General features: G+C 43.6%; 1 long non-coding RNA gene across 3 annotated transcripts; it reads left to right on the top strand.

Annotated features, from left to right (window-relative positions):
• Positions 1–289: 289 nt before the first annotated feature.
• LOC140628757 (uncharacterized) lies at positions 290–20,815 on the top strand. 3 transcript variants are annotated; one of them, XR_012026742.1, is made up of 4 exons: positions 290–1,068; positions 12,450–12,528; positions 17,153–18,232; positions 20,684–20,815. It is a non-coding gene; the product is annotated as an uncharacterized lncRNA (long non-coding RNA). The 3 variants fall into 3 exon arrangements; XR_012026741.1 differs by lacking the exon at positions 20,684–20,815 and adding an exon at positions 18,588–19,561; XR_012026740.1 differs by lacking the exon at positions 20,684–20,815 and having other exon boundaries at positions 17,153–19,561.
• Positions 20,816–22,393: the final 1,578 nt, after the last annotated feature.

Here is a 22,393-nt window from a genome sequence, read left to right as displayed (position 1 = left end):
TCTGCGGCCCAGCTGCATGTGTCTCCTGGGGGTTTGTTAGAAATGCAGAGCTTTGGGCCACGTGCAGACGTGTTGATTTGAAATCTGGGTTCGGACGGGGTGGCCAGGTAATTTCTCGCGCACGCGAATGCTACCTGTCTCCATGCAGAAATCCAAGGAAAACAACTTATTTCTTACTTAGCAACGTGATGAGAGGTTTCCAAAAATCAGATAAAATGCATCTCTTAGCGACCCCACCAAGGAAATAGCGGCCTGTGCAACGTTCCGGAACCTTCGTCTGTGTGAAGCCCTGGACACGCCTGTGATGCTCGAGGCCTCCTCCCCTGCTGGCACGTCTAGGGTTACCGCGATGCCGGCAGCAGCATGCCTGGGAACCGGATCGACTGCAGCCCGGATCCTGGCATTTTCATTCAGTTCGAAAGTCGGTGTTGTGTGTGAACGCTGACCCGGGCAGCACAGGGCAGCAGCTGCTGGCGAGGACTTACGCCACCATCAGAAGTCGGGGCTGAGACGTTTGTAGAACGTGGACACAGGCCGCGGGCCTCCGTTGGCCTCGGGATCCCACCCCTTAAACCCGGGGTGACCAGTTGTCTTTGACAGCTGGCCTGGGGCCTCACTGGCACGTTAGTGATCCATCTGTCTTCCTCCCAGTCGGGGGTATCTCGTCGTTACAAGACCGTCCATCCTTCTCTGCCCCCCAGATCCTTCATCTCCGGCCCGGCCGTGTCCTCGGCCCCGATGTTGTCCTACTCGACTCGACATCAGCCCACGTTTCTCCGCCCTGAGTTGTTGTCTCTGCTGAGCACTGCACCAAGCAGGCAGGTTCCCGGTGAACTGGCCTTTCTTTCTTTTTTTCTTTTCTTTTCTTTCTTTCTTTTTTTTTTTTTTTGAACTGGCCGTTCAACCACCGTGATTGTCAGGGATGAAGCTAACATGCCGCTTTGATCCAGCTTTCTAAGACGTACCGTTTTCCTAATTACACTTTCCCAGAGGCAAACCCAGATGGATGTCAGAACGAAAATAAACGGAATGTGGCTCAACTGAGTGCAACTCTAATGACTAACACAGGTAAATTGGGGATTAATCTATTGAACAAAGACCCCCTGTAATGCATCGAGAGGGTGTTCATTGGATACGAAACTATTCTACAATTTCAAATGTTGTAAACTGCCTGCTGATTTTTTTTCTTACAGTAAACAAATGGTGTTGCTTAAATCTTCACATTTATAGAAATAGAAATGGAGTGTCGTTATTGCTCCTACTGTGATGAAGAGGATAGTCCTGTTGTGGTGAAGATTATATGCTCTGTGGATGATGATTTAAGTGTATGAACAAATACTCAAGATGCAGCTTGTCGGGAGCTGTCCTGGATGCATTTAGTAAACACTGGGACGAAAATGTGTGCTTTAAAAAAAAAAAAGAAAGAAAGAAAATGTGTGCCTTTGAGTGCTTGGGGTGGGAGGTGTAGTTATCAGGGAATTTTTTTTAATTAATTAATTAATTTATTTATTTATTTATTTATTTATTTATTTATTCATGAGAGACACAGAGAGAGAGAGAGAGAGGCAGAGACACAGGCAGAGGGAGAAGCAGGCTCCATGCAAGGAGCCCGACTCGGGACTCGATCCCGAGACTGCAGGATCATGCCCTGGGTTGAAGGTGGCGCTAAACCGCTGAGCCACCGGGGCTGCCCTTATCAGGGAAAGTTAAATCATGCCACAGTGAAAAGCAAAAATATTTATGACTTCTGTTCATTAATGCACAACATTCACGGAGTGAGGAGGTCAGTTGTGGAGAAGGTAGTTGTGACACATGACAAAGAAAAGACTTATATACTGGATATATAAAGAACACCTTTAAATCAATACCAGATATGCAGAAAACACAGTTGAAAAGATGTAGTGAATAAGCACCTTGAGAGGATACCATCTAAATAACCAAAAATTAAAGCTTCTCGAATTTATTAACCATCAGGAGAATGCAAACTGAGCCCACGGGATGGTCACTGCACAACCTCCAGGAGTTGCTAAAATGGAAAAGACTGACAATGTTAAGTGTTGGTGAAGATGTGGACCAACTAGAACTCTTATGGGTGTGCACACGGGTTGGCCCGTAAAACGGAGAGCACCTGCCAAAGCGCGGTGCATGCACAGCCTGTGGCTTAGCAATTCCAGTCTAAGAAACCACACATTTGTTTACTGTCCATGCAGAAAAGAATGTGTGTTTTTTTTTTTAAGATTTTATTTATTTATTCATGAGAGACACAGGCAGAGGGAGAAGCAGGCTCCCCGGATCATGCCCTGAGCCAAAGGCAGACGCTCAACCGCTGAGCCACCCAGGTATCCGAAAAGAATGTTTTTTTGTTTTTTTGTTTTTTAGCAGCACTGTTTGTAATCATCTCACCCAGGGAACAGCCCAAATGGCCATGTACAATAAACTAAAGAGGAAAATGTTGAAGACGTCTTGATAAAGCAAGTGTCCTTTGGGCTCAGTATTGAAGAATGTGTTGAATTACATCCCCGATCCCGTCTGAGATTGCTTCGGCTCATTTTACACCATGCATTTTATTTTTGTTCACCATATGTCTTAGCACCCTGAACTTATTTCTTTATGTTCCTGGCTATTTGTCAGTATATTTTCCATGCCTGACCCCCAGGGCCCAGCCCAGAACAGATGCCTGTAGACACATGAGTGCGTGTCTGGAGGGCAGCCTGGGTGGCTCAGTGGTTTAGCACCTGCCTTCCACCCAGGGTGTGATCCTGAGGTCCCGGGGTCGAGTCCCACGTCGGGCTCCCTGCATGGAGCCTGCTTCTCCCTCTGCCTGTGTCTCTGCCTCTCAGGAATAAATAAATAAAATCTTAAAAAAAAAAAACTTTCTTTAAAAAAAAAATGAGTGCCTGTCTGCTAGAAAAGAAAAAAGAAAAAAAAAACCTCTGACAAAACAACCTTTCAGACAGTGGAAGCATCACCTGGTATTTTCCCCTTTCAGGTTTATTTAAAGGGTCGTTTGCAAACTTTAAAAAGAAGATTTAATTACAAGAGAGAATATCTGCTATGTGATGTTTCTGTCACTTACATTGACTACTTGGGTTTGGCTGCTGAGGAAGAGAAGTGGGTTCTGGAGAACGGGAATTGAAACTCTCTCATCCGCATATGAAAGACATTGCTAACTGGAGGTAAGAGGCACCCCAGAAAGCTACGTCCTTGGCCATCCCTCTTGACCTCTATTTACATCTTCTAAGAGGCCGACTCTTCAGTGGAGGACCCTCCTGTCTGAAAACTTGTGTTATTCTTCACAGTTTGCTAAGAAATCCAGCTCTCTGAAGAGGAGGGGATGATACCGATCGCTGGTTCTTAAATAATAATACTGTCATAACAAAGAGCCTTAAGCTGTCTCCTCTAGAGAGGCAGAATTCATAACCCTGACGTAAAAATACCTTTTTTTTTTAAAGAATCTTTGCAAAGAATACTTGTGTTTAATTTGAGACATAAAAATGCCTTTTTTTTTTTTTTTTTTTTTTTTTTGAGAAATCCTTGTGTAGAATCCTTGTATTTAATCCCTGGGTATAACAACAAAAAAAAAGAGGAAGTGAGTGATGCTTTATATCTTGTCATAGCTGAGCCTTCATCCCCAGACTTTGACTTTTGGTCTCTCTGCTCATCTTCTTCTCCGACGTGGTCAGGAGGGGCTGTGATCCCCCACCCTGGATTATGCATTTCAGGAGGTCACATGCAGGGGAAGAGCCTTTGTTCTGCATGGAAAGCAGGCATAAGCTTAACCTGGAGCACAAGTAGCCTGGATTCTTGCTATTTCTGGAATTCCTGCTGTGGCTCCTGACCCTGGGCAAGTGGATGAAGTCTTCTGACCTGGTCACTGAACGTGCATAAATAAGATACTGTACTAAAGGGTCTGTGTCCATTTTTGACATTTGCCTGCTGGCAGCTTTTAAGGAGAAGGCCTCCCCCTGGTCCTACCTGCAAACAAGATGATGAGAATGCCGCAGGGGCAGCCTCCGTGGGCAAGGGTGGGAGGTTTACGCTGTGCAAGCCCCAGCCTGTGTCAGGAACCATCGGGCCAACCCCGTGCCCTGCCCAGCGGGGAGCTCAGCTGCCTCTTTCCATCCTCTCTAGAGCCATTTTGTACCAGTTTGGGAGCCTGCCCTGCTCTCCCCCGGAAAGATTACTCATTACATGAGTAATGAATCTTTTCATATATTCTTGGTGCTTGTGCTGTTACCAATCTTGACCTCTAAACCAAGTTGTGAGTAAAAGGGAGTCCAACCCACCCCCGTGGAAAGACTCTAACAGATGCTGAGTCTCAGCCGTGAGCAATAATAATACCACGGAAGAGGCCAGGATTCTGCACAACAACTAAAGCTTCGCTTCTTTGAGCCAAAAATGCACTCGCCCATCATTCGTTGAGTAACAGGCTTCCTGTAGACTTTCCAGGAGTGACATATTTTATTTACTGCCCTTTCCTTAGATGCTACGTACATGGAATTTGGGGCCTGACGCGATTCTCTCCCCTCTGAGCTGCCACAGTGTTGTGCTTGTCGGTGCCTTGAACGATTGATTGCGCTCTTCCTCCTATTACAGTTGTGTGGGTGTGCTGCCTTGCTTTGGCCAGTGGGGTTATCGGCGCATTAGGAAACAGTGCCTGACACAATCCGTGTTCAGGGAACGTGTGAATGAAGCCATTTTGAACCCCAGTAGCAGGGGTGTGATGGACGCACAATGCTATTCAATTTGCACCAAGCACAAGTACACGTTGAAGCATTTATACCCCCCGTCCTGAGCCGCCGTAGCAGAGATGTGATAAAAGCACAGCGCTGTGTTGTTTTTGTTGTTTTTGGTTTTTTTTTGCACCAAGCTTTTATGAGTACACACTTAAGAGGGTCAAACACGCTTTTCCTTGCTAAACCACTGCATCATCGGCCCACTGTACAAGATCACATTTTCTCGTTCGCTGATATGGGACAAAGGAGAGAAGGAGCCTTGAATATGGCATACCCATATTCTTGGGGAAATGCTTACCATACCAACCTCTTATTCACGGAGCTGTTAATACGTGCTGCCCATTTTGCCAGGCTCATTGCACATAGTAATTCAGGTGACCATTTCAACAATAACCATAAAGAACACATCACTTTAACCCCCTTGTGCAGATCTGTAAAACTGAGGACCAGTGACGCTAAGGGGGTGTGAAGGTTACATGATGGTACAATGGGATGCCAGGCACGTGAACCTAGGGGCTCTCCCTATAGACGATGTACACTCTTAGTGGCTTCACTGGTCAACCTTTTATCAGACTCTAAGCTGGCTCCTAATGTCCTCCACTGCTAGAATCCACACCCTCATGTAATTACCTTGTGTTACGTGTGGGAAGGACCTGAGACTCACTTCACACCAACAGAACACAAGAGAGGAGGTTTGGTGCCACTTCTGCGATGATACGGCATGAGGCTCTAATTCCCGTATCACTTGGAGCCAGTCTCCTTTGCCGGCTCTGCAGAGGGAGGCTCCCATGTTGCAGACGCCCTGAGAACTGAGGGCCTTGTTCAGCCAACGGGAAGCTGAGGCCCTTATTAGTCCAGTTGTTCACAAGGTCTCCATTCTGCCAACAAGCCATAGGAGCTCGGAAGCGGTTGAGCCTCAGATGAGACCACTGCCCTGACCGACACACCTCGCTGGCAGCCGTGTGAGGGGCCCTGAAATAGAAGACCCAGCTAAAGCACACCTGGATTCCTGACCCCCAGTAACCACAAGGTAATAATCGTGCTGGTGGAAGCCCATAGGCTGACAGTAATTTGTTGCAAATATATACACAATGCAGGAGCATTTGTATGTTTAGAAAAACAGCATTAAAAAAAAAAAGAAAAGAAAAACAGCATTATCCTCAAAGCCTTTTATCACTGGCAATTCCATTGCTGATCATTTTTCACGTTCTTCTTTCCGTCTCCTCTCTTAGAGCAGTGCTTTCTAAATGATCCTACTCATAAGAATCACCTGGGAGTGCTTTTGAAATGTGTGCAGTCTCTACCCTTTAGGACTCAATTAATTTGTTTAGGAGTCTGGGATTTCAGCAAGGTGCTCATGATATTTTTGTGCAGAGACAGACTTACAAAACATGTCACAGATTTAGGGAACTTATCTTGACTTTGATTGTATTTTAGACTTCTGGAGAATTTGGAGTACCTCGTCTACAGTGAAGCCCTAGGACTGGTTTCGGTTTCGGTTTTTTTTTTTTTTAATAGATGCTACCCAGGCCATTTTTTAGTTTCGTTTCGTTTCTTTTCTTTTCTTTTCTTTTCTTTTCTTTTCTTTTCTTTTCTTTTCTTTTCTTTTCTTTTCTTTCCTTTTCTTTCTTTTCTTTTCTTTCTTTTCTTTTCTTTTATTTATTTTATTTTATTTTATTTTTTATTATTTATTTTATTTCATTTTATTTTTTATATTATATTTTATTTTATTATTTTTTAATTAATTAATTTTTACCCAGGCCATTTTAATGTGCAGTCAGGATTGAGAACTGCTGACTTAGGGTAAGCTCAACACAAGCATCTGGCAAAGATTGTCAAGTATCTGTGCTAGGTTTCCAGTGCAGAAGGGATATAGAGACAATTAATGTTCTAGCAAAAATGTACAAGACTGACTTCCTGAAAGCAAGATTGTCAGTTCATCTTTCAAGTGTACTTGTTAAAGGGATTGATTGTAAAATGTCCCAAAAGGTAAATGTATGTACAGCATACGTATGCTGAATATTTTTGAATATCAAAGTGAAAAAAATAAAAGCTGCCAATGAAGAGCCACCTGGCTGCCTCAGTCGGTAGAGCATGTGGCTCCCAATCTCCGGGTCATGAGTTCGAGCTCCACGTTGGGTGTAGAGGGTTACTTAAAAAACAAAAGCTGCCCATGAAGAGAATGGAAGAATTTTCTTTATAACATCTAGCTTCTAGAAAGGTGGGTGGAGGGCAGCCCGAGTAGCTCAGCGGTTTAGCACCGCCTTCAGCCCAGGGCATGAACCTGGAGTCCTGGGATCCAGTCCCACATCGGGCTCCCAGCATGGAGCCTGCTTCTCCCTCTGCGTGTGTCTCTGCCTCTCTCTCTCTCTCTTTCTCTCTCTCTTTCTGTGTGTGTCTCTCATGAATAAATAAATAAAATCTTTTAAAAAAAATAGAAAGGTGGGTGGAATATATAAATAAAGAATACAGATCCAGACAGGATTGGCTACATAATGTGTGGAGCCCTAGCACAAAATGAAAATGTGAGGCCCCATGTTCAAAAAGTAGGAAAAACACGCTATCAAAGGAATGAGGTGTAAAGCTGTGTCCTTTCTTCCATACTCTGTCTCTTGCTTTGTCATGGTGTTCTATATTCGCTATGCAACGTTGTTCTAAGTAAAGGAAATTAAAATTTTAAATTATTAGCTTGGGGATTACCATTCATCTTTCTGTTGCGCAATGTCAGTTTTAAATGCAAATATAAGAGCATTTAACTTATATACAGAACCACTGAAATTACCCAATTTATATTTCATCGCTGGTACATTCATATGTGTTTTGTTCTCACCAGAACAATACAAAAGGGGAAACCCTGCACAAAACTGTATCTTGCTTTCTTTCTGTGTGCACAATCTGCCAATCTGCCAATACTCCCACCACTGGTTTGCGGATGAGGAAGGACGGTGTAGGAAAAGAATCCTGCGCTGACCTAGCTTTGTCTTTCCCTCAGTGTTAGTAATCTCAGCCCGAGTGATTGCGAGGTTCCACGAGAAAGGCCACGATGAGTTCCAGGGTTGTATTTCTGCGGGACGTCATTCGCTTCCCTTCTTTTTGCATTTGAAGCACACTGTGGTTCATATGGAAGGCATGGCCTCTCTGAGCTCTCAACACTCACACTTACTCCTTATAGATGTGACATGCTCACCTCGTCCTCACTTTGAGCCTCATGGATCCCCATCTGTTGGGGGGTCCCCCAGAACTCTGTGCTGTTGGAACATTGCACGTGCTATACGTGAACAGGGCAGTGAGGAACACTGAACACACATCCTGTGTGCATTTCTTCTCACATGCATGCTCCATTGTCCCATTGCACTTCCCTCACAAGACACAAGTACAAAGAAAAAAAATTATCAAGAATTTCAGTGAGGACAGCAGGGCATTAAACCAGCATGGGGTCCTGTATGACTGCCTCTACAGGTCCTATGCCGCGCAGCCAGCCCCAGAGCTCTACGTAGCGGCTGTAAGAACCAGAACACAGGGGATCCTTGGGTGGCGCAGCGGTTTAGCGCCTGCCTTTGGCCCAGGGCGCGATCCTGGAGACCCAGGATCAAATCCCACGTCAGGCTTCCGGTGCATGGAGCCTGCTTCTCCCTCTGCCTGTGTCTCTGCCTCTCTCTCTCTCACTGTGTGCCTATCATAAATAAATAAATAAATAAATAAATAAATAAATAAATAAATAAATAAATAAATAAATAAATAAAAGAACCAGAACACAAAGGAAAGAAATGGAACCAATGGTCAGCATTGGCATCAGTCAGCACACGTGGCTTTGTTGGCTTTGAGACTCCACAAATCTGAGGAGATGGTCTTCTTCCTCCTCCTTACGGATTTTCAGTAAGCCATAGGCCCCATGCGAGCCTCCGACCCTACTTCTCAGCGCAGCTTCTCCTGTCAGGATTACAAAGTGCGGGTTGAATCAGATGATTATTTGTGACAAAATATAAAGTGTTTTATATGACAGTGCAGATGGAGCCTAGGTGAAAGAAGCATGTACTTCTCTGATTTTACATCTCTGGTTATAGCTCTCAGCATCGGAATTTGGAGAATATTGTGTTGGGTAGAGCATGGCATAAATGATGTGCTCATTAAATCATAAGACAAGCCATAAGTTTTTATTTCTCTCACGTGCTCATGTTGTCAAAATAATTCTGAAATCAGTTCCTTAATTGGTATCCCTGTAGCCTGACACCGTTATAATGTGTGGGCCACATTGGATGATGCGTCTCTATTGACATCCTAGAGGTCAACAAACATTCTAGAGGTTTGGAGACCGAGCAGACAGACACAAACACTGCTCATCTCCCTTACACCCCTAACCCCGTTCCATCCTAGCAGCAGTGACCCACACACAGAGCCAAAGAACGGACTGGATTTTTTTTTAAACACCATTAAATTTGGCTGCAGAGTTAAAATATCTTTTTCTACCTTGTCCAACTGGGTTTCCAAAGACGGTCTCAGCACTTAGCGCAACTGAATTCATTTTGGAAAATGTGAGGACATTGTGAATGACGGAGGGCTTCTAAGGATGATATGAAGCCCATCAGAAGCTTCCTCTTTGACGTTCCTGTTGACTCCCCGGCCCAGCGCTGTAAGGGCAAATACAAAATAAAAAAATAAGAGGCTTAATTGTCCCCGAGAAAAATAAGGGTTGAGATGTTCTCTCTTCCCTCTGCTTAGAATATTTATTGCAGAAAAGCGTAGATCCTTTTCCTCTCTTTGAAATCTACGTCTCTGCCAAACACACAGGATGGCGCTGACTCCCTAGTTAGAGCACTTGACCCAGGACATAGAGGCCTACATTTGTGCCTAAGTGTTTCATTTGAAGCAATGATTGCATTTCTGTCAGGCTTGGATTGTTTCTCGCTCGGCTTTCCTGGGTATGACAACAAGTACATTCATCGAATTCTTCGTAGCGCTGTCAAAGCAGGCATGGTCCACTTGCCTGAATAGGCTCTTGGAGAACCATGGGGCCCTCCTCTCGGAGACTTGGCGAAGTGCTCATGAATGTATGTGCCCAATGCCTTTTTTGCATGAGTGGATTTAGGTATTTGGAGGATCTGACCCTCCCGGATGCCTAAGTGTGCCCGGGTCTGCCTGCAGATAAAGAAACAGCCATCATCCTTCTCCTTCTGACCTGCCAACGCTGTGACCGTCATTTCATAAAGATACTAATTTCTTAATGTCCCCTTGCATAATGCACCCTTCTGGGGCCTCCGCCTGATTTGGGCCCTTACACACCACTCAATGGGGACCATGGAGCATTTCTTGTGTGAGCCTCTGCTCTGGGCAGGTGCATGTGTGGCCAGCCATGGAAGCTTTGAGGCTGCTGTAGTGGGGAGCACACCGCAGTAATTATCGCATTAAGTCACGTCACTTTATTCAAACCCTTTCAAGCTTTTAACTGCTGAATCCAAGCTTCAGAACTTACCCTCTCTCCCATATCTGGATGCTTATGTAGAGTAAATTTGGTGAAGAACAAACTCATTTTGAGGTTATTATTTGAAAGAACAGTTGAAACCCCTGCAAACTCAGACTCCATTCACAGATTAACCTTCTTTTATTGCCTCACGTTAAAAAGCCAGGCCATTGTATTCCATTAGCGATTGCTTATTGTTATTTTGCAACACTAATAATTAGATTCAGCTCATTAATATGGATCCCTTAGAATTTTTTTTTTTTTTATAACCATGAGTTTTGCATTCATTGATGCACAGGAAAGAAAATGCAAACCCGAACTGCTCTCAGATGGGACCCAGGTTTAATTCTCTTTCCTGACTTCATTTACTAGGGAAGAAAAATTTCTCCTCTCACCTCTTAGGTTCATTACGTGGGCGTGTGAGAATTAGCATACGTGCTGCCAAAGCGACTGTGTGAGTTAAAATAACAAAAGAAAGATGAACAAGAGAAAAGGCACAGAATCTTTATTAATTTCTATGTCCACAGCAAGGTAGGAAAACAAATGATTTCACTCAGGGACTTATATACCCTTTTAAGAAAGATTATATACCCTTTGGGCCTCAGGGGTGTGAAAGGAACTAGGAAAGGGGCAGGGGGCCACTAGTGCAAGGTACAGGCTATTTTAGTAAGGTCTGTTTTTGAAAATTAACCATGGTGTCCACTCCCCTGTGATGATAAGGAATGCCACTCTTTTCTGGGCGGACAGGTGTGTGGTGAACGTCCTCCGAGGGCCATGTACGCCCTGCTTTTAGGTAGATACTGGGTGGCAAGTAACTCTTCCTGCGTTTGTTACTTCTCCATACCTGTAGCTCAAAATGATCCTCATGCCAAAGTGATGTATTTTGGGGTACCATATTCTGATCCCCTTCCCATTGTGTCTGCAACTAGTTGGAAGTTGTCCAGTTTTTATTCTTTTAATATTTAATATTCTTTTAAAGTTTAATATTAATCAGAGTTTTTCCCCGTGAGAATCTCCAGCTGATCCCACACCATGTATTAAAAAGACCCTCTTTCCCCCCACTTGAGCCGCATTCACAGTCTCACCCTAAATTAAGCGTGGGTTTCTTTGAGGACTCTCATTGTGGTTCTAGTTTTGAGCCATGACCATACCATGTTAATGAGTATGAGCTTTATATTGAGAGACTGAGTATCAGATGGCCAATGTCCAGATCAAATATGAAAATAGAGCTTGGACCAGCGCAGAAGCTAAACCCCAGGCTCTGCAGCAGTTGGCCTGGAATGCTCACGACCTGGTCAGTGTCTTCCAGTAGCCCTAACTTTTCTTCTTTCTTGCAACTCAGGACCAACCTAGGAAAGACAGCTACGCTCCCCAGACCAATCACCTAAGATATCCTGCTTCTACTGAGCATGCCTCCCGCTTCTTCAACCGACTGAAGAGCCTTGGCTTATTCTTACTTAGAGTGAGGGATGTCTTTGTTTATTTCCACAATTCTAAGTCCCCAAATGTGGTAGTGTACATCTTCCAACTTTGCTCTTCTTCAAGGACATCTTGTCTCTGCTAGCTCTTTTGAATTTCCATATAAACTTTATTTTTATGTTTTTTTTTTCCATATAAACTTTAGAACCAGCTTCTCACTTTCCATAAAAGTCTCCTTGGTGTTTTGTTTTGTTTTGTTTTTTGATTGGGATTGAATTGAATTGATATACCAGTTGGTAACCCTGAGTCTTCCCTTCCATGCAAGAGTTTCAAGTAGTGCTTTCATTTTTCAGACCAGAGCTTTCGACTGCTGTCTTCAGCACATAGACCCCTTAAATGACCAGCTCGTGGTGGCCAGTGATTGAGAAGCATCTTCAGGGCTGGCACTCCTCCATGCTAGCTCACCTCAGGGACTTGTCTTTCAGAGTACTTGAATCTCAGTCACCAGCACAGATCTGCTTAAAAAAAAAAAAAAGTTTACATTTTATCTGTCATTTTCTTAGTTTCTGTACTGGATGGGGTTCCTGCAACATCCAATCGGCCATAATGCTGGAAATGGAACTTCTCGGGTTTAAAAAATGTTCTTTAACTAATGTTCCTAAGTTTTATAATCTATTAGGTAACAGCATACCATGTAGTTACTGGATTTTCCCACTATAATTTCTTCTTATTTCTTTAATACTAGAGCTTTAAATGAAAAGAAGTAGTTGTACTCAAAGCTACAGAAGGATATTTATAAAACTGAAGAAAAATTAATATCTGAATTTTCTTCTCAGAGGAAGTTGGCTTGGATTTAAATTTACTGAAGTATGTAGCAAAAAAGAAAATCATTTCATCTTACCTGTGTAACTAGAGGTAAGTGGAAAAGATTTCATAGAATTATTCTTGTAGAAAGGGCTATGCATCTCTAACAAATTAAAATTTATAGAGCCTACTGACTTTAAAATTACATTGCAAATACATAGAGATACACATAAGTTATTTTTAATTTAATGTTTTATAAAAATTTAGCAGCATTATTCTCTATAGACAAAGGTATCTTTGTAGCCCAGTGAGTCCCTGTGTTCCAGTAATAGTGGTGATTAATCCGATCGCTCAGAACATTACCTCTTCAATGAGTAATATCACTGTTATAAATCATATTTTCATATTTTTATTTTCCATTCACTAACTCTTCAAATATTTCTGACTTGGAGTAAGTACTTCTCTGTGTCTCTTACACAGCTTCTCCGTTAACTGTTGGCCATGGTTGGTAAAACTTGAAAACCGTTGGAGATGTCCATTTCACCTGTGTTGGCATTATTAGCAAGGTGGACATTCCAGCCTTTATGGTATTCTGTTTCCTTCCTTCTCCTTTCCTTCCTCTTTTCCTCCCTTGCTCCCATCCCCAGAACATGAGGCCATGCACTGGGTTGCTCTAAAACCGTGGTAGTTCTGGGACCATGTGAAGGAGCCTAAGGTTCCCAGCCAGCTTTGTCAAGACTGGTTTGTTCTGCTTCATTTCACGGGTAAAACCTACATCTAAATCTTGTGTAGCTACCACAGTCTCTGTTTCATTGGTTGTCAACTCTTCTTGTTCTATGAGCACACCGTGGGCATAAAGAAATCCTTGCTACGTCACGTGTCAATGAGACCCACATACTCCAGTGAGTGTGAACACGGGAGTGCACGCTTTCTGCATTTATGCACATGGTGCATAGTAGGTGTTATATATATATATATTTTTTAATTTTTATTTATTTATGATAGTCACAGGGAGAGAGAGAGAGAGAGGCAGAGACATAGGCAGAGGGAGAAGCAGGCTCCATGCACCAGGAGCCCGACGTGGGACTCGATCCTGGGTCTCCAGGATCGCGCCCTGGGCCAAAGGCAGGCGCCAAACCGCTGTGCCACCCAGGGATCCCCATAGTAGGTGTTTGAACAAATATCTGTGTGACAGAGAGATGTCATGTTGAGTAACTGTGGATTTCAGATCCTTGCATAAATAATTTTTTCCTTCGAATTTGAGGAAGGAGGAAATGCTTCACCATGGTCGATGTCCTTCTAGTGGTGGCTGTAGAGCTTGGAACTTCTCTTGCTTTTCCCTTATTGCCTGCTCCCACCCAATCCCCATGGGAAGTGCGGCGCCTTATCTGAGTTGTAAGGGGCATGCTTTCAGCAGCTGCAGCTGTTCCCCTTTCTTCTGGGAGTCAGCAGCCTGTGGGGAAAGTCCATCCTGTCTGCTTTTCCATGTTGTGGAAGGGAAAGCCTTAAAGGGAAGCCTACTTCCATCCAGTGCTGGCTGGAACTGAAGGCATGACTGTGATTTTGGGGTCAACACTACGTTGGCCCCTGAGAGAAACAACCTTCTCCAATCTCTGCTGTTTTGATGTCACTTTGGTCTCCATAAATCATTTTTTTTCTGAATTACTTTAGAGCTTCGATGGGGCAGACAGATGCTATTAATTGGACACCTTGACCCTCAAAGAAGTGCTCTGGTTTAAAAAAAAAAAAAAAAGAAGAAGTGCTCTGGTTTTATGATATTTCTTTAGAATCTTCTAGTGACTGCTCTAGAAGCAGAACAACAGTGAGGTTTCCATCCGTAAAACGATATAGGTGTCTGTGCATATTACCTGTAGTGTGCAAGAGGACTGGGTATGTGTGTGTTCTATTCCTAATACTCCAGTGCTTGTATTATAAAGGGTATCCAACAAAACAATTCTTGGTGCTGGTGCCAGACATGAAGCTCTCATTTGTGTTCCATCTGGAATGTTCTTTGTGTCTTTTCCCTTCCGTGTAACACGGTCCACCAAGCCGTACCCTGGATGCTGTGTTCTTTCTTTTCATTTTGCTACCTTTATTCTGCATGAGTCACATCTTTAAGATTCAATAAGCCTTAGAATTAAGAGTAAATGATATCAACCTTCATGAGTGACATGAAGCATTGTGTATGTCAGTCATCTAAATAGGGCATGACACTCAAATTATGTGTCCACAGAGGTCATAGGCCATTAGCTCTGGATGGAAGCACAATTTCTTTAATAGAATCAGCTGTGATTATGAATAAACTCTCTAATCTGCAGCTCTGTGCTGCTTTGGTTGAAGTCACTTTTTGGAACTGTTTCAAATCAGGCAAGTCTGAGTTCAAAAATATCAACTTGTTATAACTCTGGGATATTTACTATCAGATTAATAATTCCGTGACTGTTGATGAGATTCATAGACGTTAAACATTACAGGATTTGAATTCTCTTAATACCTGAGACTTAACTGACCTTCTTATTACAATTCCTGAAAATGATTTGCAAAGACTTTCTTACAGAGCAGGAAGTTAATTGCTTCTTCTCTTTTGAGAACCGCTCTTCTGCATATTTCTTTCTATGTGTGTCCTTCCAAGTTGGAGTTACTTCACTAAAAACTCGATAGGACTTCTGTCACTTGAGATGACCTTGTGAATCCAAACAGGAAAGAGAATACTGACATGCGATCATCTCCACACTCCAGACCAAGTGTATGGAAATAAAGCCCGGAACTTGAGTTCTAAGTGAAACCCTCATGTAACGCTCTCACATCCGCACTCATGGTGCGATGCAGGGCTCACAAGAATTCAGAAGAAAATGCTGTCTTTGGTTGCACTCTGATTTCATCTTTATCTTTAGCATCAGAGTCAAGTTTCCACTCATGTCTACCTTGAAGCAACCTCAAATGAATGTTTAATTACTCAGAACACATTTATCTGGACAGAAATGGAGCAAAATTTGGGGGCTGGTAGACAGTTCATTGCTAACCTATGACATGGATAGTTTTTTTTTTCTTAAGATTTTATTTATTCATTCATGAGAGGCACAGAGAGAGAGGCAGAGACACAGGCAGAGGGAGAAGCAGGCTCCATGCAGGGAGCCCAATGTGGGACTCGATTCCAGGGCCTCAGGATCACGACCTGAGCCGAAGGGAGATACTCAACCACTGAGCCCGACATGGGTAGTTTAGATACACATCATTTGCCTTGAGAAAATAATGAGGCTTTTTTATTTTCACTAAATAAATAGTGTCTGGCATACAATTATATGTAATGACTTATTTATGTTGGGTAACTTCTCAGAGAATTATTGACAAACTCACATCATCTTTAATTATAGAAAGTAACAGGGCAGCCCGGGCGGCCCAGTGGTTTAGCGCCGCCTTCGGCCCGGGGTATGATCCTGAGACCTGGGATCAAGTCCCACGTCGGGCTCCCTGCATGGAGCCTGCTTCTCCCTCTGCCTATGTCTCTGCCTCTCTCTTTCTTTCTCTCTCTCTCTCTCTGTCTTTCATGAATAAATAAATAAATTTTTAAAGTATACAGAAAGTAACAGAGCTGACATAGTCTTTGTATGCTTTCCCCACTCATTCCCATCCTATCTTTCCCCCAGAAAAATATGGATCCTAAATTTGGTATATATTTTTCATTATTTGTCTTTAAAATGTTGCTGTGGGTGCCATCTTTTCAGAAATAATATTTTGACTTGTTTTGCACGATTTAAAGCTTTACATCAATGGCATCATAGTGAGCATAGCCTTCTGGTACTTATGATCTGTGTCCCCCCATTTGTGTTAGAGATTTTGGAATGTTGGCCTATCTCTAGTTGATTCCTTTGATCTGCTGGACAGTTCTTTCATTGCTTGAATATCCAACATGTGAAAAAAAAAAAAAAAGAATATCCAACATACGACTTGGTTTCTCTGTTGATGGAAAGTTGTTTCCAATTTTCTGCTGTTCTAGGAAATGCCTCAAGGAAGCTGCCTATACATGGTTGTTTTGAACACAGATCCAAGTGGTTCTTTAAAATATGTAATTGGGAATGAAACTTTTGGCTCAGGGGGCAGGAACGTCCTTGTATCGCCCTACGGTATAGAGTTTGAACCAGCTTCTGACAATTGGACTGTGGCCGACTTCTTAATAGTTGTTGATCTTGTTGTGAAGAACACCTCGCTGGTGTTTTCATTTACATTCCTGTGACTATTGGTGCATTCAGATATCTTTTTGTGTATTTATTAGCTATCCGGATAACCTTTTCTGAGAATTTCCTGTTGATATTCTTTGCCAGTTTTCTGTGGCTTTTGTTTTTTATTGAAGCTTATACACGTACACAGATATATGCATATATTAGTGATGCCAAATATCTTCTATTGTATATACTTCTATATAAGTTGTGTCCTAAAATATATGTGGTTATATAATATGTATCTTAATTATATATTATCGATATAAAAGTTTCATCTGTTTTATGCACAAAAAAACAATATCAGCTGTGTTTTATGTGTTTTGTTTATTATTGGTCGTTACAGTTAAGGCTACGGAATTTATTGTATAATTTCGAAGTTATCAACACATCAGTCATTTCCTTCTTGATTTGTATTCTTTGTACCAGTTAAGAAAACTTTTACTACTCAAAGTCATAACCGCATTTTAATATATTTTCTTGTTGAAGTTTTAAAGTGTCGTTTTTTTCACATGTAGGTACAGTGGATTACATTTCCTTTCAAAGTAGCACTCCTTCAAAACCATCTGGCTTCCGAAGTATTTAATACCCATCCAGTGAGATAATTAGTATGCAAGACGTGTCATCAGAGTTGAAGAATGGAAAATAAAATGTACATAACAGGCTCAGGCTTAATCGCTAATAAAAGTGAAGATAATCAGTGTAACTCTAAAGTATCATTAACAACCTGAACAGGAGCACACATAGATGTGAAACAAAGTCTAATACAAGGAAAGCATTTTGATATCAGCCACTTGCCATTATGCAAGCAATTAGCGCTCCACCACAGCGAGCTAGAAGGGAGGAAAGCTTCCAGCTAATTCCACATGCAAATCCCTCCTGTAGAAGGGTTTAGGACGTTTATGCTGAAGCCTAGCTGGGACCTGTCTGAAATCACTTTTCGCTAATTCCAACAGAAATTACCATGTGATAAAATGCCTGGCTTCCCAGGTACCTCCTCAGTGGCCGAGGTGGGCTGAGCTGAACAGGCCCCTGTGACTTTCCTCCTCGTGCCTGTCATGTACGCTGACATTTTGTTTCATAAATTATTCTGTATCATTCTGAATCAGTTTACCAGGGTCTGATCGATGCCGGGTAAATAGATAAAAATTGTATTTTGGAGGCAGTTCAGACTGTATTGATCTGAGAGCAGAGGTGGTCGTATTAATCAATCAGGCCCTACTCTCATTTGCTATCTCAATCACTGGATGAAACCAGAGAGAAATATCCTGTCCTGAAGGAACACTTTGGTTAGTTTAGGTGTCAGGCAATTGTTATGATGTCCTGCAGGAGACCCCACCCCCACCCCCGTTACCCCAAACATGAGATGGCCTATAGCCAGTTGGGAAGATTAGAGAGAATGTAAGTGACTACAGACCTACTTTTTCTGTGCATGTTATTTATACAATTTTCTTACTGCAGATATTTGGTGCATTGGCTTAAGATATTTGTGCCAGAGGACGGTATCCAACTACGTGAGCAGGGGCCCTTAGGAGTTAGGGGTGAAGAAGGAACATTCCTGATACCCGGCATAGTGCCTCCTACAGCCTAAGACTCAGGTCAGATTCCCCCACCACATGCAGACTCTGGGCTAGGATTCCTGGGGTTCAGGGAGGGAAAGCCAGCCAAGGAGTGAGAACACAGGACAGGAAGGAAGAGAGGGCCCAGAGAATGTGACTTCTGCAAAATCCCAGCCTCAGCCCGGCTTCTGGAGGGCCCTGCAGCAGAAACAGTGACTTCGTGGTTTTGTTTTTCCTTCACCTCTAAGGTCTGGGAGATGGGCATTCATCTTTACCCTGTATGCAAGTGCTGGCTACGATTTGGGATGTGGGGGAAGGATATGATGGAGATGCACAGAGAGGAGGGCATTTGGGTGCCTGGTCCTCTTTCTCTGTTCCATTATCCCAAACCCAGGCAGTCCCCTGAGGATGCTGCTGGAGGCAGGACACCCCAAAACTGAATGTCGGGTACAAAGAAGTGGGAAAAGATGTGCTGGCAACCTGCAGAGCCACAGCAGCATGGGTGAGCATGGACACTGAGGATTTGTTGAATTGGAAATCTGTCTGCCTGTAGATTCTGCAGCAATTCAATCGATGGCAAATTGAAGACTTCAGGGACAAAAAAGGGAGGAAGGAGGGTAGGAGGGAAGAAGGAAGGAAGAAAGGAAGAAGGAAGGAAGGAAGGAAGGAAGGAAGGAAGGAAGGAAGGAAGGAAGGAAGGAAGGAAGGAAGGAGGAAAGAAGGAAGGAAGGAAAGAAGGAAGGAAACCCATCTCCAGCTCAGATATTTCTTGCCTGGAAAATGATATTGCTGTTGATGCTTTTCTCAGCAATCATCCTTGAAGAAAATTGCCTAATCACAGAATGTCCTTTTAAAAAACAGATTCCATCAGCCATGTGTGGCTGATCGAATCTGGAGTTGGTAGGAGGGAAATTGGTTGATCAAAATAGACAGAGGGGACTTAATTTGGGGAAAATTATTGAGGAGATTTATGTAGTGGCAGAAATGGTTATGACTTGGAAAACAGCCAGAAAAAGCTGAATCAGAGGGATTATAATGTGATCAATACTCCAGTGAACAGGTTGCCTGAGAGTAAAGCAACATTCTGCGAAGCGCGGTCCAACAGCAATGACAGACCTTCGATTTGAAAAGAATTCAGAGGTGCACGATTTTTCCCCGATAAAAAGTTTTAACAAATGATCATTTAGTCGCATACTTGGATGGAGGTTTCACCTTGGCGCTGTTTTTTTTCTTTTCTTTTTTGTCATTACGGAATAGGAGCTGTCCCAGCAGCTAGAGACAGGTGCTGTTTTATTTTTCTGAAGTTCTGTTACCTGTTCATTCCTTATCAGCATTTCACACTGCAGGACAGGAGGTGGCAAATTATAGCTCGTGGGCCAAATCCTGCCCACCACCTGCTTTTGTAAATAAAGTTTTACTAGAACCGAGCAATGGCCATCCTTTTGTTGTCCGTGGTGCTGTAAGAGCAGAGATGTGTAGTTGCAACAGAGACCATATGGCCTCAAAGCCTCAAATATTTACTCTGGTCCTTTTTGGGAGAAGTTTGTTGGTCCCTTTGCATTAGGGTATGGGGAATTCCAAAATGCCCAGCCCTCGTTTCCTTCCTCAGCTGCGTTTTCCAATATCCCCAGAGAGTGTGAAAGGTCAGAATTGATCTCAAGAAAAACAACATGTTCTAATATCGAATATTTTCTTTTTTTTTAAAGATTCTATTTATTCATGAGAGAGAGAGAGAGAGAGAGGCAGAGACACAGGCAGAGGGAGAAGCAGGCTCCCCGCAGGGAGCCCAATGCAGGACTCCAGGATCATGCACTGAGTTGAAGGCAGATGCTCAACCACTGAATCACCCGGGGGCCCAGAAAACACAAATTTTTATTTTAATTTCAGTATAGTTATCATACATTGTCATATGAGTTTCATGGGTAGGGAAACAAATTTCTTCTGGCAAAGCTACAAACTTGTAAAAGCTGTCAGAGAATCCGCCCCACCCCGCTCTGGTCAGGAGATGGTACATTTGGGTCTTGGACGTACAACATTTAATGAGCATTTTCGCGTTTAGATAATCTTACGTCTCCTGTATAAGCATGGTGTGATGCTGTGATTTCTGTAAGAAACATGTATTTGGTCTTTGTCATGGTTTCTGGCTCAGAGCTCCTAAAACTCTTGGAATTTCCTGTAAAGAGAGCTGCAGGGGTGTCTTTTGTAATGATAACGAATGACTTCTGGAATGCACCTGAGTCAGGGGGGCACCACTAACCCGGAAAACAACCCTGACTTGAGAGAGGGGCTGGAGGTTGAGTCCGTTGCCTCCGGGCAGTGATTTAATCAATCAGGCTTAAGTGATGGAGCCTCCATAAAAACCTAAAAGGGCTGGGTTTGGAGAGCTTTCGGGATGGTGACCACGTGGTGATTTGGGGAGAGAGGAGCATCTGGAGAGACCGTGGAAGCCCCGTGCCCTTCCCCCCACCTGGTCCTACGGGTCTTTTCCAGCTGGCTGTTCCTGAGTTAGCCTTTCGCAGTAAGCCGGAGATCTAGCAAGGAACGGGTGTCTCTGAGGTCGGTGAGCCGCTCAAGCAGATTAATGGAACCGAAGGAAGCAGGTGTGGGGACCCTTTGGTCAGAAGCACAGGTAAGAGTGGACTCGCCATTGGCATCTGAAGTCTGTGTTTGGGGCAGGCGGAGGGTGCAGGGGGCAGTCTTGTAGGACTGAGCTCTTACCTTGGAATCGGGGTCTCTCACCAGGTTGGTAGACTGAGTTGAACTGTAGGCCGCCCAGCTGGTGCTGGAGAATTGACTTGCCGTGTGGGCAAGAAAACCCCACACGTTGTATGTGGTGACCAGAATTTTACATGATGTTAGTTTTCTTTTTTTTTATTTTATATTTATTTTTATTTTTATTTTTATGATGTTAGTTTTCTGGATTAAATATTCCCATTCTTAATTCGGAAGAGTTTAATTTTCCCAGGCAAGCTGGGAGTTGTCAGGCAGTTGGGGTCCAAACGGACTTTAATGCTCCTGGTGACCGTGGCATTCCAGTTGTAAAAATGATCAACTACTAACTGCGTTTGAAACATGAGGTGTGTACATATAAGTAAATAATGCGTCACCAATATGACAAGAGTACAAAGTGCTCCTGTTGGGGGCACTATGTATTGGTAAAAATATGTATTTCTAGATAAATACGCTCACAAATAATCGTATGGTAATTAAATAACCTTAGAGTAATCATCTCTGTTATAAAGGTGTCTATTAGGTGGGATTTCATATTCATAAGTCAATAATTGGAGGTTTTAAATAGACGTTTGATTGTGGGGCGTATTTCACAAGTGCCTAAATTAGGTCAAGTGTTTGTCTCATGTGCTTAGAATAGGGTTAAGAAGAATATTTTCTAGAATGGTAGTTCCAAAGTAGTCTTCTGTTCAAGTCTGCCTCTTGTGAGAGAAAATGGTGTGTCCTCTAGCAAACGGCTAAATACATTGGAGACTGCTGTCGGTATGACTTGTTTTTGTACCGCAGGACTTTTCAGAGCGTTTACCGGGTGGTGGTTCTTTGTGCATTTTCAGGACAGGGTGGTAACATACGGCTTTTTCTGGGGATGCGGTTTGGCAAGACATTTTTGATCGCTGCAACAGGAGGCTAGTACGGTGTATGGTCATCCAGTGGGTCGGGGCCAGGGATGCCGCTAACTATTGTGCAGTGCCCCGGATGGCCCCTGGACAAAGAGCCATCCAGTGGCAAGTACCAATAGTGCCGAGGTTGAGAAGCCCTGGGCTGGGGAGGCAGGGAATTTGCAGAGGCTCCGGGTTTGCCCTGTTCTAATGCATACCAGGGCCTGGAGGCCTGTCACACAACTGCGACTCCAAGAAGTGTGGCCCGAGGAAGACACCCTGTGAAATAGCCTCCGATGACTGCCTGGAATTGGGCATTTCTGCAAACATCTGGTCAACCAGGCTGAGTGGGCCCAACGTCCGTCTATTGGCTTGGCTGCTCTTAGGGCCCGAGGGAAGAGGAGAAAGGTCACGACGGCTCACGAGTGGGGTGTTCAGGCCTCTTGGGGAAGTTTTCTAGCTTTCAGTGACAGACACCTGAGAGGAGCGCGTCCCTGACATGGGGAATGTGCCAGGGGCCTGGCTGGGACGGCGGGGGGATGGCGGGCTGGGCCGAGTGCAGGCCCCCGGGAGCCCTTGTCCCGCCTCCCTG

The sequence above is a fragment of the Canis lupus genome, chromosome X (assembly GCF_048164855.1).
Source record: "Canis lupus baileyi chromosome X, mCanLup2.hap1, whole genome shotgun sequence".
Lineage (NCBI taxonomy): Eukaryota > Metazoa > Chordata > Mammalia > Carnivora > Canidae > Canis > Canis lupus.
This window is presented reverse-complemented; position numbering and strand designations above follow the sequence as displayed.